Here is a 15269-nt window from a genome sequence, read left to right on the forward strand (position 1 = left end):
TTCCATATTGAGACTCTTAAAGCATTCGGCTTATGGAGTGAGCAACTAGAGTGCTTGGTCGATCTGGTGTGAAGCAGTCATTGTTGGACTTTCCAGACAGTATCACATAAGCCAACCTAATAAACTCTCTTTTAATATGTGTTATTGTAGTAAGTCTGTTCCTCTAAAGAACCCTGACTAATACAGTGGTATTCAATATATTTCCATGTCTTTTGGCCATTCACATATGCACTTTGGGAACTGTCTGTCCAAATAATTTGCCAACTCCATATTAGGTCATTTGTCTTTTCCTAAAATGTAGGAGTTTTGATGCTTTATTTTTAATATAAATCTTATATTATAATTTCTTTGCCAGACACACATTTTATAGATGTTTTCCTGTAATCTATTTTCTATCATTTATTTTTAATAGTGTCTTTTAAAGGTTTTGTTTTGTGATGATTTTCCCCCAATGGAAATATCTTATATTTTTGGTTGTGAGCCTAGCCTTTAACGGCTGAGCCATCTCTCCAGCCCAATGGAAATATCTTGAATGGCTAAACTAAGATATCACAACCAGGACACTAACATCCAAACACTCAAAACAGCCAAAAACAATAAATTAAATGCCAAGAAAGTATTCAAAAATCTCCAAAGATCTGGAAAGAGGGACTATGGGAAGATAATAAAATAGATTAATAGAAACTGAACAATAAAAAGGCAGGCTCAAACTCAAGGACATTGATAATCACATTACATTTTAATAGACTAAACACACCAATTACCCTAAACTTTATGAAGGAAGTTGATAAGCTGGTCTTGAATTGTGTTCAGAAATTAAAATAAAATAGTACAGGAAAAATACTGTTGAAAAAATGGAACAAGTTGGGATACTTACTAAATCTTTCTCTAGGACTTATTAAAAAGCTACACTAAGTACAGACCCACAGACCAATGTGCAAGACTCAGGAGTAAGATCAAACACACCATCGACTACATTTTTTTTAAATCAAAGATTTCCCAAGATGATTCAACCAAAAATGAATATTTTTTAAAAAACATGGTGATAATTTTTTTCTCATGAGAAAAAATTAAATAAGATATATACAAAACAGAAACAAAACTAAAGTATACTATAGAAAATATGAGTTGAAAATGAGATCTCAAGCTGCAAAGTTAGCAAAAACATCTTTGTAAATGAAATAACTGTTATCCTAAGCAGATCAGAAAGAATGCAGATACAAAAGCAAAAAGAAAAAAGAAAAATACAATAAATGAATTGCATATACAATAATGGAGAAGAGTGACACAGAGACAGACTGGCAGAAAATGCAAAGCTTGTATTAGGTAGAACCTTTGTGTCTAGAATACAGTATACATAGTTTAGTAAGAATGCAACTCTAAGAAGTGATTTGTAAGCAAAACATTTAATCAACTTTCATCAAACAAGATAGACGAGCACCTGGCAAACAGATGACCAGCTGTGGAGTATGGAGCATCAGTAAATGTTAGGAAAATAAGGTAACGGCAGAGCTAGTGGTACTGGCATACCTTGCTGGTTTCACTGACCAGTGGTGAAGTAATTGGGAAAACAACCAGACAATTATGATGGTGAATACATGCTTACCCCATTACCCATTTTGTTGATAGTGATTTAAATTAAATAAACATGTATTTCAAAATGACTCATGTGCTGGAAGGCTTATGAGGGCAGCATTACTAATAGCAGCCCTTGAAGCATACAGGCATCTTTACATAGTCTGCTATGTAAAGAAACTGTATGGTCATCAACTCTGCAAAATATCCAGCTATAAAAAGCAATGAACAGGGATAATTCTCCAAAGCACCATACTGTAGGACATCAGCTGAACTCAGGAAGACTAAAGATAGTACCTCACAGAGGTGACCAACTTCAGGGATGTGGGGTAACAGAGGCCATTCTGAAAATATAAGAGAACTTGACAGTGATATTGGTTACATGGCTATATATAATTGCCAGAATCATCAAACTGTTGTTTAAAATGGGACTAATTATTCTACATAAGTTATACCTCAATGCATTAAGAAAATGCACCAAAAAAAAAAAAAAGATAATAAGATGATCTCAATACTAAAACACTCAGATTAGAAGACATGTTTTGCTTTTCTATCGTACGGAAAAACAATTGAATGAATGGATTAGCAGGCACCCCTCCCATTCCTTCTTTTTCCAAGGAATCAATGAGTCAGTCTGGAAGAGGCTGTCATCAACAATGATATATGCCAGGACCCAGCACAACGAGAGGACAAACTGAGGTTATCACACCTAAAATTCCCTTCCAGGATTGCAAGTGATTCAGAGGAAAGGAGAGGGGCGACATAGTCCGAGGAATTCAGTAGCTTGTGAATGTCTCTCCCATTGGCACTACTTACCTTGCTAATCTCATGGGGTTTCATCACATTCTCTGCTGTTCTCCAACACAGAACCTACTCCCTTCCCCAAACATTGCCTGATCTATGCTAGAAAGGAGACCAGAGATGATAAATACCACTGGAGCTCTCTCATGTCTATGAAATCATTGCTTCATCCATGTGAAACGACAACCACACACCCCACTGTCAGCCATCTTAATACCCAATTACCAGGTAGAATCGAGACTCCCAAAGCTTAATTAACCAGTCAGATTTATGTATCAATAATATCACAGTTTACAAAATGTAAATACAATAATTTCAGAGCAATTGATAATAATAAAAGCTCTATCCCAGTAGTTCTAACCTTGTGAAATCATAATTACTTGTGGCTCGAAAACACCACGCAGGTTCACATCATCAGCCATCTTCCTTCTTCTCCTACCCTGAGATACTCCCTGACTCTGCAACTCTTAAATCCACCTTCCTTTTTCTTGTCCAATCACAGGCCTCCCATTGCCCTGATGTGATTGGACAAGGAAAATCCTGCAACTGCAGACCTCTGCTGCATATGCATCTCGGACCAGCTTGTGTATGCTGCCTGGCTGGTGGCTCAGTGTCTGAGAGATCTCAGGGGTCCAGGTTAGTTGAGACTGCTGGTCTTCCTATGGGGTCATCTTCCTCAGCTTCTTCAAGCCTTTCCCTAATTCAACCACAGGAGTCCCTGGCTTCAGTTGGCTTAGGCATCTGTGCCTGTTTCAGTCAGCTGCTTGTTGGGCCTCTCAGAGGACTGCCATGCTAGGCTCTTGTCTGTAAGCACACCATAGCATCAGTAATAGTGTCAGAGCTAGAGTTTCCCCTTGAGATAGATCCCAAATTGAGCTTGTCACTGGACCACCTTTCCCTCAGTTTCTTCTCCATTTTTGTCCCTACAGTTCTTTTAGACAGGGACAGTTCTGGGTCAGAGTTTTTGACTGTCTGATGACATCCTCATCTCTCCACTTGATGCCCTGTCTTTCTACTGGAGATGGACTCTATATAGTCCCTCTCCCACTGTAGAGCATTTCATCTAAGGTCCCTCCCTTTGAGTCCTGATAGTCTCACATACTAAGTCTCTGATACTTTCTAGAGGGTCTCCCCACTTCCCACCTCCAGAGATTGCATATTTCCATTCATTCTGCTGACTCTCAGGGCTTCTCTCCTGCCCCCCATATCTGATCATGTTTCCTCTTTTCCCCTCCCCTCAATTCTCCCACAATTTAAAAAGTTATTGGTTCCTCTCATGCCATTTGAGTCACTACTGCATCAGTCTATCTTGGAGGTGGATCTCTGTTCCAAGTCACAGGTTTTGTAGCTTTCCCTGTCTGTCTTTATCAAACATTATTTACTAAAGTCATTCTAAGTGCTTTTTAGAGATTAACCATGCAATGCTGTCCATAGACTTTTAATGTAGCCTTACTTGTCATTCCAAATTTATAAATGAGGAAACAGGGACACAGATACACTGAAAAAAATTGCTCAGACCCTGCCTCATTCCATGCTCACTTTATTATATTGTGAACTGTCTATACTACACATGTAAGAGAATGAAGAAGCTCATGAACAAGAAACTACACCCACCTCTAAAGGGACTCCAATACTACAGTCAAGGAGTCTTAAACAGGTACCCCAATAAGCCAAGAGAAGGGTTAAACACTACACTGGGTTCATGGATATGTGCAAATGTCTACATCTCTAACAAGTATGCACGATGTCCCAAAATTCAAAGCTGTATTCTTTTTAAATTAAAGCTATTTCTTTCCCTAGGAGCAATTCAAGTTTTCTCCTTCATTGCAAGATTCTGGTTGGGAATAATGTTGTTTTATTTTTAAAATTTTCCGTACATATTATACTATAAACTCCCTGAAGATGAGCATACCATTTAATGGATACCTTTAGCATTAGGAGCAAAATTAACAAGCATTTGAGTTCTGACTCTTAATAACCCTTGTTTATTTTAGCCTAAATTTAGTGGCTCCCATTCCGAAAACTTCCATTCTAATTAAATTCACATCAACATTTTACATTCATCAGAAGGAATGCAGGAAAGACCCACTGTGTTTGTCTTGCAAGTAACTTTGAGGAGACTTAAGGAGACTTCAACTGAAGTCCAACCGAGTTGAGACTGAAGAATAATGGAAGGAAAGGGAAATTTAGAGAGGAGGAAAGTTGTGTTCTTCTTCAAGAGACCCGGGGTTTTAAAGGAGGTCGACCGCCCAGAAGGGTCTTATTCCTGCTTTTTATTTCTGCTCTTTATCTTGCCTATGTACTCCAGTCAAAACACTAGCTTTCTCTGAGTCTGGCTTTTTTTTTTTTTTTTTTCATTCTGCAACCCGTAGATAATTACAGCAATCCCAACCTCTTCAAGCTGTCTCGGGGCTTAACTGTGACTGCACGAAGGAAAATGATGGAAAACTTCTAAACTTTACTACAAATATCCACCATAGCAAAAGAAGGTGGGTGCACTGCTGCTACAGCTCAGTAATCGGAAGTAGGAGTCAATCTTATCTGTCCAGAACTTAACTCTCCCTGGTAGCCCTCACCTGCCCTCACGCAGCCTGAAAGCTGAGGGACACAGCAGGAAAAGAAAGTGACCCTAAGAAGCGGGGATGAAATGAGATGCCAAAGAAGGGAGGAGAGTGGAAACAGGGAGGGCTGGGGCGGGACTGTTTAATGTTCAAAATCAGTGCCAAGCTAAATTGGAAACATGAGTCTGCCTACCTGGAACTTACCTCATCCGTATATAATTTGTAACCTGAGATCCCCTCGCAGTGAAGTAAAAATAGCAAGGCTCTCTGGCAGGTCTGTTCTCTGCACAGTGGAAGGTCAGAATGGGGAAGGTAGGACTTGGGGAGAGCCAGAAAGCTGGGCCACAGAATGCCCATCATGTGGCTTTGGCAGGGATACCTTCTCCCCTGTCTCCTGCGATGACACAGAAAATACATCCGAGGAAGTGGTTTCAGGATTCCCCTGGGAAAAGCGGGTATGCTGTCCTCCGGGCACAATTTTTGTTCTCTTTGTTTTTGTCCTAGGCACTACTGAAGTACTGAGCGCCGCCAACCCCAAGTGCTTGAATCTGAAAGAGGCAAAGGCAGACCAAGTCACAGAGCAGATAGCTGAGCTTTTCAAGACATGCAGCTGGCACCTATCTCTGTGGACGAAATGATGTGCTAACTGCCCGTCTTGCTCTCTGTGAGTCTTTCCCTCACAGGAGAGCGTGCCAATGCGGATGGTTCACTTGCATCTACTCTAGCCATGCTTTGCTTTTGATGATGCAGGGATGAAGAAAGGCTTGGTGACTCTGTGCCCCACTGCGCGGAGAAGACGGGGAGAGAAGGAAGAAGATGGGGACATAAGGAGAAGACGGGGAACTGGCTGATTTGAGATTAATAACATCAAAAATGTGCTTGGAGGGGGAAGATTTTCATTCTTTGTGATGTCCGTATATGAAATAGTATTAATAGGGTGGATGCAATTCTGAGAATTCCTAAGCCTGCGTTAGTCCTGTTAGATAACTCTTGCTTCTGCTAATCATACTCAGAGCCCTTTGGGAGATCTAATTTCTCTCTCTCTCTCTCTCTCTCTCTCTCTCTCTCTCTCTCTCTCTCTCTCTCTCTCTCTCTCTCTCTCTCTCTCTCCTTTACCAGTACATCTTAGCCTTCATTGTTATAACTCCCTTTGTTCACATAAATGGGTTTGTTGCTCATTCCTTTTACAAACTGCAGTACTCCACTAGCTGCCATTTGGAGAGAAGGTATTCTTGTTCTCTCTATCGTTGATTATAAATTGAGTTTTAATCGTTGATTATAAACTTTGTTATGAAGCCTCAAGAGACAAAGCATGCCAGCTCTCCACCTCTTTGAGAGAAAGCTGCACAGAGTTACACAGCCAAGAGGAGAGGGGAAGAGAGCCTTCCCAACCTGGCCTGTACTCCTTCCTGGCTTCACCTCATTCGCTCCATAATTCCTCAAAGGCTAAAACTATTTTTTTTAAGATTTTATTTATTTTATGTATGTGAGTACACTGTAGCTGTCTTCAGACACACCGGAAGAGGGCATCTGATCCTATTACAGATGGTTGTGTGTCACCATGTGGTTGCTGGGAATTGAACTCAGGACCTCTGGAAGAGCAATCAGTGCTCTTAACCACTGAACCATCTCTCTAGTTTGCTAAAACTTTTTTAAAAATTCACTCCATTACCCTTCCTACAAAGGGGGTTGGAGGCAGGGGCTACTGTCTTGGAGTATTTTAACAATTCAGTGACATGGCCGAGATTTTCAAAAGACCTCCCAATTCATGCTGTCCAACAGAAATGTAATGCAAGCCATGTCTGTAATTTAGACTTGCAAGTAGCCACACTTCCAAAAGGCAGAGAAGAAGCTGGGGAAATTAATTATAATAACACATTTTCTTTAATCTGATGTATCCAAAATATTATCATTTCAAGACCTAGTCACCAAATCTATGTTAATGGAATATTTTACATTTATTTTCTTTCCTACTAAGTCTCTAAAAGCCAATGTGGATTTTACACACTGAGACAGTGCACTTTCATAAGAAATACTCACTTTATATTTAGCTTTGTCAAGACTTGCAGTTGAAAAAAAATAGATTCACATACACAAGTTGTGCCAAAAGTACTTAAATATTTCCTAAAATCTGAATCAAGTATAAGTGTTTTAAATTTAAAATAATTAAGATGAAATAAACATGGAAAGTCAGTTCTTCGGTCACAGAATCCCTTCTCATGGCTCCATTTGCTTAAGTGGTTATTGTGAGCGCTGAGGGTCTTGTATCCTGAAGGAGTGCTTGCTACCAAGAGGGGACTAAGAAGTGAAGCGTTTCTCTGTTGCTGCTTTCTCTTTAATCAATTCTTTTTTTATTAGATATTTTATTTATTTGCATTTCAAATGTTATCCCCTTTCCCAGTTTTTCCTCCACAAATCCCCCATCCCATCCCCCTCCCCCTGCTTCTATGAGAGTGCTCCCCTGTCCACCCACTCCCACCTCACTGCCCTGGGATTCCTCTATACTGGGGCATTGAGCCTTCGTTGGACCAAGGGCCTCTCCTCCCATTGATACCAGATAAGGCCGTCTGTTGCTGCTTTCTAATACGCTGAAGTTTGCTTAGCCCTGCAGCTTTAACTCTGACAGCAGCATAGTGACCTCTATGAGTGTCTTGGCAATATCCAGAAAACCAAGCATTGATGTGCCATTGTGCCTGTTTCCTATCACAGACAGCCATGGCAGGACAGGTGGTGACAAGCTTCTCTGGCCATTTGAAGCATTTCTGTTTGCTATATTGGTTTTACTATATCCAACTGGTTTTTCCTAGCTTCAGTGATGAAAATGGATAGATAGATAGATAGATAGATAGATAGATAGATAGATAGATAGATAGATAGATGATAGATAGATAGATAGATAGATGATAGAGTTCTAATGCTTATAAAATGTGGGTTACAAGAAAAATTAAATGTCATTGCTTGAAGTTTATGAACTCTTATGCTAAATAAAATGTCTATGAGCCTTAGTCAGAGTATTTAAGAAAAATAAATAACATATAAACAGGAGAGGGAGAAATAATATTGCTCGCTGATGACATGGTCAGAAACATAACTCTAGAGTGTTCTAAACACGGTAAGAACTGACAACCTCACTCAGTAAGCTTGTAGCACCTAAAGTAAATGTGACAATCAGTGGCACTGCCACCATCTCAAATGGCATTAAAATGATTAAACAAGAGAGGTGAAGATATGACTCAGTGGGCGAACTGTATGGCCTACAAGTATAAAGACTGCAATTCAAATTCTCAGAACCCAAGTGAGAAAAGCTGGGTGCTGCCACACATTAACACACATCTTTACTCTCAACACTGCAGAGAAAGAGACTGGAATATCCATAGAGCAAACTGGCCAATTAGCCTAGCTAAATTGATGAGCTACAAGATCATGTGTAAAACTCCTCAAAAAGAAGATTTAAGTGCAACCTAAATCTTCATAATCTTCATAATCTTCATAGCAACCTATGAAGACATTGACATTAACGTGTAACCTGAGCATGCATATGCACAGGTGCACACACTCAAAACTGTATACATATATTACACATACAAACGAAATAAAATTCAGTAAAGTGAAGTAAAATCATAAAATACCTAGGAATAAAGTTATTGGAGGCCCTGATAGATTTTTATGCTGAAAACTATAAGATACTATTGAAAGAAGTTGAAGAAGACAAAAGTGCGTAGGTATTCCCACTTTGAATTTGAATTAATACTTGTACAATATCTGTGCTACCCAAAGTTATGTGCACATTCAGTACAATGCCATTGAAATTCCAGTGATATTTCCCCCAGAAACAATAGGAACAATCTTAGACTCTATTTAGAGCCTAAAAAGAATACAAACAACCAATATAAAACTGTAAGCATTGTGTCATCTGCCTTTAGAATATATTACAAAACCGTAGGAGTCAAAACAACATAATACTACCCTCAGCAGACAAAATGACAAATGTAGCAGGTGACAGAGCACAGAAATAACCTGCACATTCATAGTTTACTGATGTTTGACAAAGGCCCAAGACACACAATGAAGGAAAAAAAGCCTCTTTAATGAGCAGTGTTGATAAAAGGTATGCACAAAAAGTAAATAAAATTGGATTCTTGTTTCTCATTACATGTACAAGTCAACAAACATGGATAAAGACATAAACATAAGGCTGAAACTATGATGATACTGGAAATATAAGAAACCATAATACTCTATGTGCATGAGTTTGTGAATATAAGACCACAGATACTAGCAGAAAATGAAAAAAAAATTAACGGGGCTCTAGCAAACTACAAAGCTTGTTCACAAAGGAAACTCAGAGCACAGCAAATTGGCAGACCAAGATGGGAGAAATTGTTTGCAAGCCATACATTTGATAAAGGACTAATAACATCAGAATATAGGCAGAACTTGACTCAATGTTAGGAGAAAAACAGCCCAGTGGGGAAAACAAAGAAAAGACTTGAACAGATATGCCTCATGAGTCAAGCTGCTCAAAAGGCACATGAAAAACTATCCAGTATCAGGAATCATCAAGAAAATGCAATCACAGTATAATGTGCCCCAACACACTTGCAAATGTTGGTGTGCTTATGGAAGAGAGGGAACGCTGATGCTGATAGGAGTGCAAGGGTATCCAGGATAGAACGTGCAATGGTGAATCATCAATAAGCTGAAATTATAACTGCCATGTGGTCCAGATATCCTACCTTGGAGAGTTTTATCCAATGAAACCTAAATCTGTTGAAGAGATAGCTGCACTCTGCAGGATTATCCACAGTAACAAAGATTCTGAAGCAATTTTAAGTGCCTTCCATGGGTGAATGAAGAAAAAGATTATGGCATATTCACACAATAGAATAGAATTCTCTTCCAAAGAAGAAAAAATGTTTGTGGAAACATGGGTTAACCCAAGGGGTGGTACTAAGTGCAAAAGCAGGCATAGGAAGACCTACTTGTAAAAGCTAAAAATGTTGAATTTACAAAAGCATTGAAATCAAACTTGTAGAATGACAGTTGACAGATGCCAGGAATGAGGCAGTGGGGAAAAGAGATAAGACAAAGCTTGCAAAATTTTATTATTCAGGATGCTCTATGGCGTATCATGGGAACCATATTCAATAGGACCTTGCCTATTTTGATGCTGAGAGAATGGATTTTGCATGTACTCATGATAAAAAATAATCAGTATCTGAAGTGGTGGACATGGTCACTGAGCTTAATGCAATCATTGCTCAGTGTGTACATATATCAAACTTTCCAAGTAAAAGTCCAGAGTCACATGTCAGTCTAAGAAATACATACCTCACATTCTTAGAATATTTGGGAGAGTTCATGCTACAGCTATGTGAAGCTGTCTAACCTAACCCATGCATTTATAGCCTACACTGAGAAAAGCATGGTGTTAGTACACACACACAAACACACACACACACACACGCACACACATACACACACGCACACTCAAATGCACATGCGTAGGTTTTTTTTTTCTTTAATTTCAATAATGGAGAGGGTTGTTTTTTTTTTTTTAATGGTAGCTGATTTAACTATTTATACTATAATATTAGCTCTTTGTGGATCCATTTTTGGTATTGCAAGGATATTGTAGGTTAAGTCAAGTTAGGGACCCTAACAGTGCTCAGCTCTATGAAGGAAGCAACAAATATACAAAATGATCCAAACCTCCTGGGATGGTTGGTATCTCCCGTTTAGACATAGCAAGCTATTGTTTTCATGAGCACAGAACTCCTCTCTCACATTAGTAACTGTGATATCCCATTGAGGAAGTAGCTTATTGAATAAGGCCTGGTGGGACTCTCAAATCTCCATGTCCTCTTGACCAACAAGAACGTTTTTCACACTTAGGTGACCAGTTCTCCCTTCTTGAATTTGAATCTTGAAACAAAGTGTCACAGAGATTAGAAATAGCCAGTGTTGCTCCATTCTAATGCCACGCCCAGGCCTTCGGGAGGCTTTCTTTGTTCCTCCTTTCTAAAGACTGTACTTCATGTTGGGCCTCTTCTTCAATCCCAGTTTCTTTCCCTTCTCTGCTTCCTCCTCTCTTGTTCCTTCTGTTTTTTACCAGCTACCCGTGTCTGTTTGTTGCCTGGATTCCTCTCTGAAATAATAATCCTCCCCTATAAAGTATGAATTCTCTCAGGCCCATGCTTGCTTGGCCAAAATGAACTTGCCGCTCTTTCTCTGCCTATGCAAACAGAAAGACGCTTGTTAATGAGTTCATGGGGTTGAGTAACAGTCTCAAACAATTGCTGTGCCTCCCAAGAGCCCTAATTAGAGTCCTTTATTTGTCTCCAACTGAGGCAACCTTCTCTGTGGAGGTGAAGATCACAGATCTGGAGAGAAGGAGAGAATCTTTCAATTGTTCTGTCCTGTGAGAGAAACTCTTCAGAGTGATTCTAACTGGCAATATTGTAAAAATGACAGTCATAATCCTAAATCTAATATAGCTGTCCCCAAACAAATGTTCTTCCATTTTCGAGGAAAATTGTCCTCAGTCTTAAGAGTTCATTTCCCTTTCTGCTAACCTTCATTTTCCTCTGTCAACCTGTGTGGCCTCTTGCATCTCTACTTGGATTTACTGGAACAATCAGAAGAGTCAAGCTGCACTCATTGTCTGAAATAAACAAAAATACTGACAATGAAATAAAAAATGCCATTCACAGTCCAAATCTTTACAGGTATAGCATAGACATACCACTGCTTATGCAGATGATGGCAAGAAGTTTTCATGCTGAGGGAGATGCTAAGTGTTCTTCAAGCATGGCACAAAGATGCTGCCAGACGGTATCACAGTGCTGGATGTAAGCTAATTTCCTGTAGCTTTACATTTCACTCTTAATTTAAATCTCATGATTTTACTGCTGCCCCGTGCTCCATTTATCTTTCCTTGGGAATGTCTTTACTCCATAATGGCATGCCCCCCTGGAATGTTCCAGGACCTAATGGATCTTGAAACTAAGCCATAGGCACACCTTTCTCATTTTCAGAAGCTTGGAATGGCTCTGGCTTGGTTAACCAGCATCTTGTCACATACATGTGCAATCTATATCTTGTTGATAATTGATATATGTCTAGAAATCAGAAAATTTTTTTAGATCTTTCCAGTCCTACCTGAATTCTTAACATCCTAATTTGTACATCTGAAGCAGAGGAGCCTAGACGAATGGGCACTGCCTCTAACTGTTTGCCCTGGATTGAACTACAGTCTGGAAAAGCAAAGGGAAAACCTATGCATTTGGCCTCTAACCACTTTGACACCTTTCACTCATCAGTTATATTCACACAGATTTCTGTGGCATGATGGTTTTACAATGGGTAAGAACATTATGGTAGTCTCCTTATGCAGGATGTAGTACTTCAAGTTTCACTCAAGGGAAAGTAGTAGTTGTTGTAATATCATTTGTTTGTAGACTTTGATGCTCTTGCAAAGTAACCAGTTAGCCTTCCATGCTTTCATGGAAGTCAACAGAAGATATGAATACTGGGTGGGTGAATACAATTTTATTATTTGGAGCTTGGCAGAGCAATATATTTGTTAAAGATATTCTTGTCCCAAACTGTCATAAGACCAACACACAGGCATTCAGTCATTATACTGTAGAAGAGAATCCTGTGCTTGGAGAAGCCATGTCTATGATAATAGGCTGTAGGGATAATGGCTCTTTGCTGTGGAATGAACATGACTTTTGACATGCCTGATTATATGACAACCTGCCTGTCACTCAGGAGAGAGATGTGATTTCTGTCTTCCAAGTTTGCCACACTATAAACATCATTGCAAAGATTGCTCTGGATGCCAGAAGTCCGCCAATGAGTTGTCTCCCTCGGCCTTTTTTTTTTTTTTTTAATGAAACTTCAGATCTTGTTTACATAGGCAACCTCCAAAGATACCCTATGACAGAAAGTAGCCTGTGTGTACCTAAGTTTATTTCTCAGTGAGAAATGCTTTTTGCGGAGAGTGTTATGCCCAGAGCTACAATTGCAGTAAGATCTGTCTGACTTAGGAAGCATTTGAGGATAAAAGCAGTTTTTAAAATCACATGACATCTATATGCCTTTTTATCTTTTATTGAAAATAGATTTTTCATACACTATATCCTGATTACAGTTTCCCCTCCCCCAAATCCTCCCAGATCCAACCAACCTTTCCTCCCATCCAGATCCACACCCTGGAAACTAAGGCAACTAAGGGATAACAGTAAAATAAATAAATAAATAAGTAAACAAATAAATAAATAGATAGATAAATAAATAAATAAATAAATAAATAAATAAGCAAAGCAGAATATAACAAAACAACCTAACGAGAAAATGAGCCCAAAAAAGCACAAAAATCATATATAAGCACTGAAACACACCCACTCACATACACAGGGATCCAATAAAAGCAGAAAATGGGAAGCTTATACCAAAGAACCTGTACTGTTACAAAAAAAAATTAAAAAGACAAAGTGTATTTTTTAATGTTCTGACTTAACATAAAGAGATAGGAAACTTCCAAAGACAAGTTTGCTTTTTCTTTTTTTCTTTGTTTGTTTGGTTTTCATTTTATTGAAAATAGATTTTTTTTTATTACATGCTAAATCCTTGTTACTGTTTCTCCTATTTCTTCCCCATTCCTCCTCTCCCATCTGGATTCACCCTCTTTCTGTCTTTCATTAGAAAACAAGTCCGTTTCTAAGGGGTAATAATAAAAGGAAATATGATAAGATAAAACAAGAAACTAACACATCAGAATAGAACAAAACAAACAAACAGATGACAAAGAACCAAACAACAGGTATAAAAAAACAGAAACATACAGACACACACACACACACACACACACACACACACACACACATACACTTAAAGTTTTTCAAAAGCCCTGATATGACATCATGAGACAAGGAACCTCCAAAGATGCCCTACAGTTCATTTTCTGTTGGCCATCCAGTACTGGTCATGCATTCTGCCCTCAAGGTTAGTTTCCCTAGTGAGACTCCCTCTGAGAAAATTAAATTTGCAAGTGGCTATCAATTGGACTTAGCTTCTAGGTGAGGGTGAGGGCATGTGTCCAGTTTCCCTTGCAGCTCAGGAACCCCATGTGGTGCAGACCCCTGGGGGGCCCCATTCACTCTGCCTCTCTGTGCATTCACATGTATTCCAGGCCTGTTGTCAAAGACCTTTTTTTTCTTGGTGTCCTCCATCCCTTTTACCTCCTTCAATCGTTCTGCCTCCTCTTGCGTGGGGTTCCCTGAGCCCTGAGAGGAGGGATTACTGGACAGATCCTGTTAGAGTGTTCTGAGGTCTTTCACTGCCTGCATGTTGTCTGGCTGTGTGTATGTGTATATGTTTCAAGCTCCCGTGGGAGGAAGCGTCTCCAGTGATGACTGGCAAAAGTACTGATCTACAGGGATAGCAGAATGTCACTACTCATCATTTTATTGCTAAGTTCCTTTAGCAGAACAATGGTATTTGGTTTTACCCTAGATCCCTGACCTATTTAGCATCAGGTTATTGACCACCTAAGCAGTATTGGATATAGGTTCTACTTCATAGAATGGGCTTAATTCAAATCAAATATTGGATGGTTTCTCCAGCAAGCTTACTGCTAGTGTGGCCCCAGCATATCTTGCAGGGAGAATACTCTTGTAGAATGAAGGATTTGTGACTACGATGATATTTACCTTTCTCCTTTGGTAATATGCAGAGTACCTTCTAATACTATGAACACTAGTATACAAGTAAAGTCTCTAGATGCCACTATCTTGACTGATCTGTGCTCAATAAGTTCTTGTAGAGTTGATTTCATCATCCATTTGAGAAGAGCCACTGTAGCTTTGGCAGTATCCTGGGTTGTTTTGAGGTGCTCATGAGACTCATTTGACCAACTAGATGTAGCACATCCCCAGGACTAGATGCTTCATTTGGTGGTCTGAGAAGTTCAGTTGGAGCTCTGTCTTCTTTGTTGTTTGGTGATATTTAGATCACTTTCATACACATATGTATTATATGAAATATCTACTATATTAGGTTGCACTACAAGACTTCAAATAACCCTTGATTTTTACTGTCCCTCCCTGTATTCTCTTCTTTGATGCCTGTCCCTTCTGCTTCCTGTTTGATCCTCCTATTGCAAGTGTGCTTCTTCCTCCTCACAACCTCTTTCCATCTGTAACTATTTATTCTATTTCTCCATATTCTCTACCTAACCTGTGATTATATGGTTTATAGCACTGTGGTCAATGACTTAACAACTATCACCTTTATATAAGTGAATAAACACACCTCATTTATCTT

At 39.2% G+C, this 15269-nt stretch overlaps 2 long non-coding RNA genes across 2 annotated transcripts in view; one reads left to right on the forward strand and one right to left on the reverse strand.

The window, feature by feature from the left end:
• The window catches only part of Gm11264 (predicted gene 11264), a 32579-nt gene extending 27337 nt beyond the window's left edge, over window positions 1-5242 (reverse strand). The window contains exon 1 of the long non-coding RNA NR_151604.1: window positions 5142-5242. This is a non-coding gene — a long non-coding RNA (predicted gene 11264). The remainder of the gene's footprint in view (window positions 1-5141) is intronic.
• Window positions 4732-15269, forward strand: part of Gm5860 (predicted gene 5860) — a 37428-nt gene continuing 26890 nt past the window's right edge. The window contains exon 1 of the long non-coding RNA NR_040659.1: window positions 4732-5392. This is a non-coding gene — a long non-coding RNA (predicted gene 5860). The remainder of the gene's footprint in view (window positions 5393-15269) is intronic.

This window comes from Mus musculus, chromosome 4 (assembly GCF_000001635.26).
Source record: "Mus musculus strain C57BL/6J chromosome 4, GRCm38.p6 C57BL/6J".
NCBI lineage: Eukaryota > Metazoa > Chordata > Mammalia > Rodentia > Muridae > Mus > Mus musculus.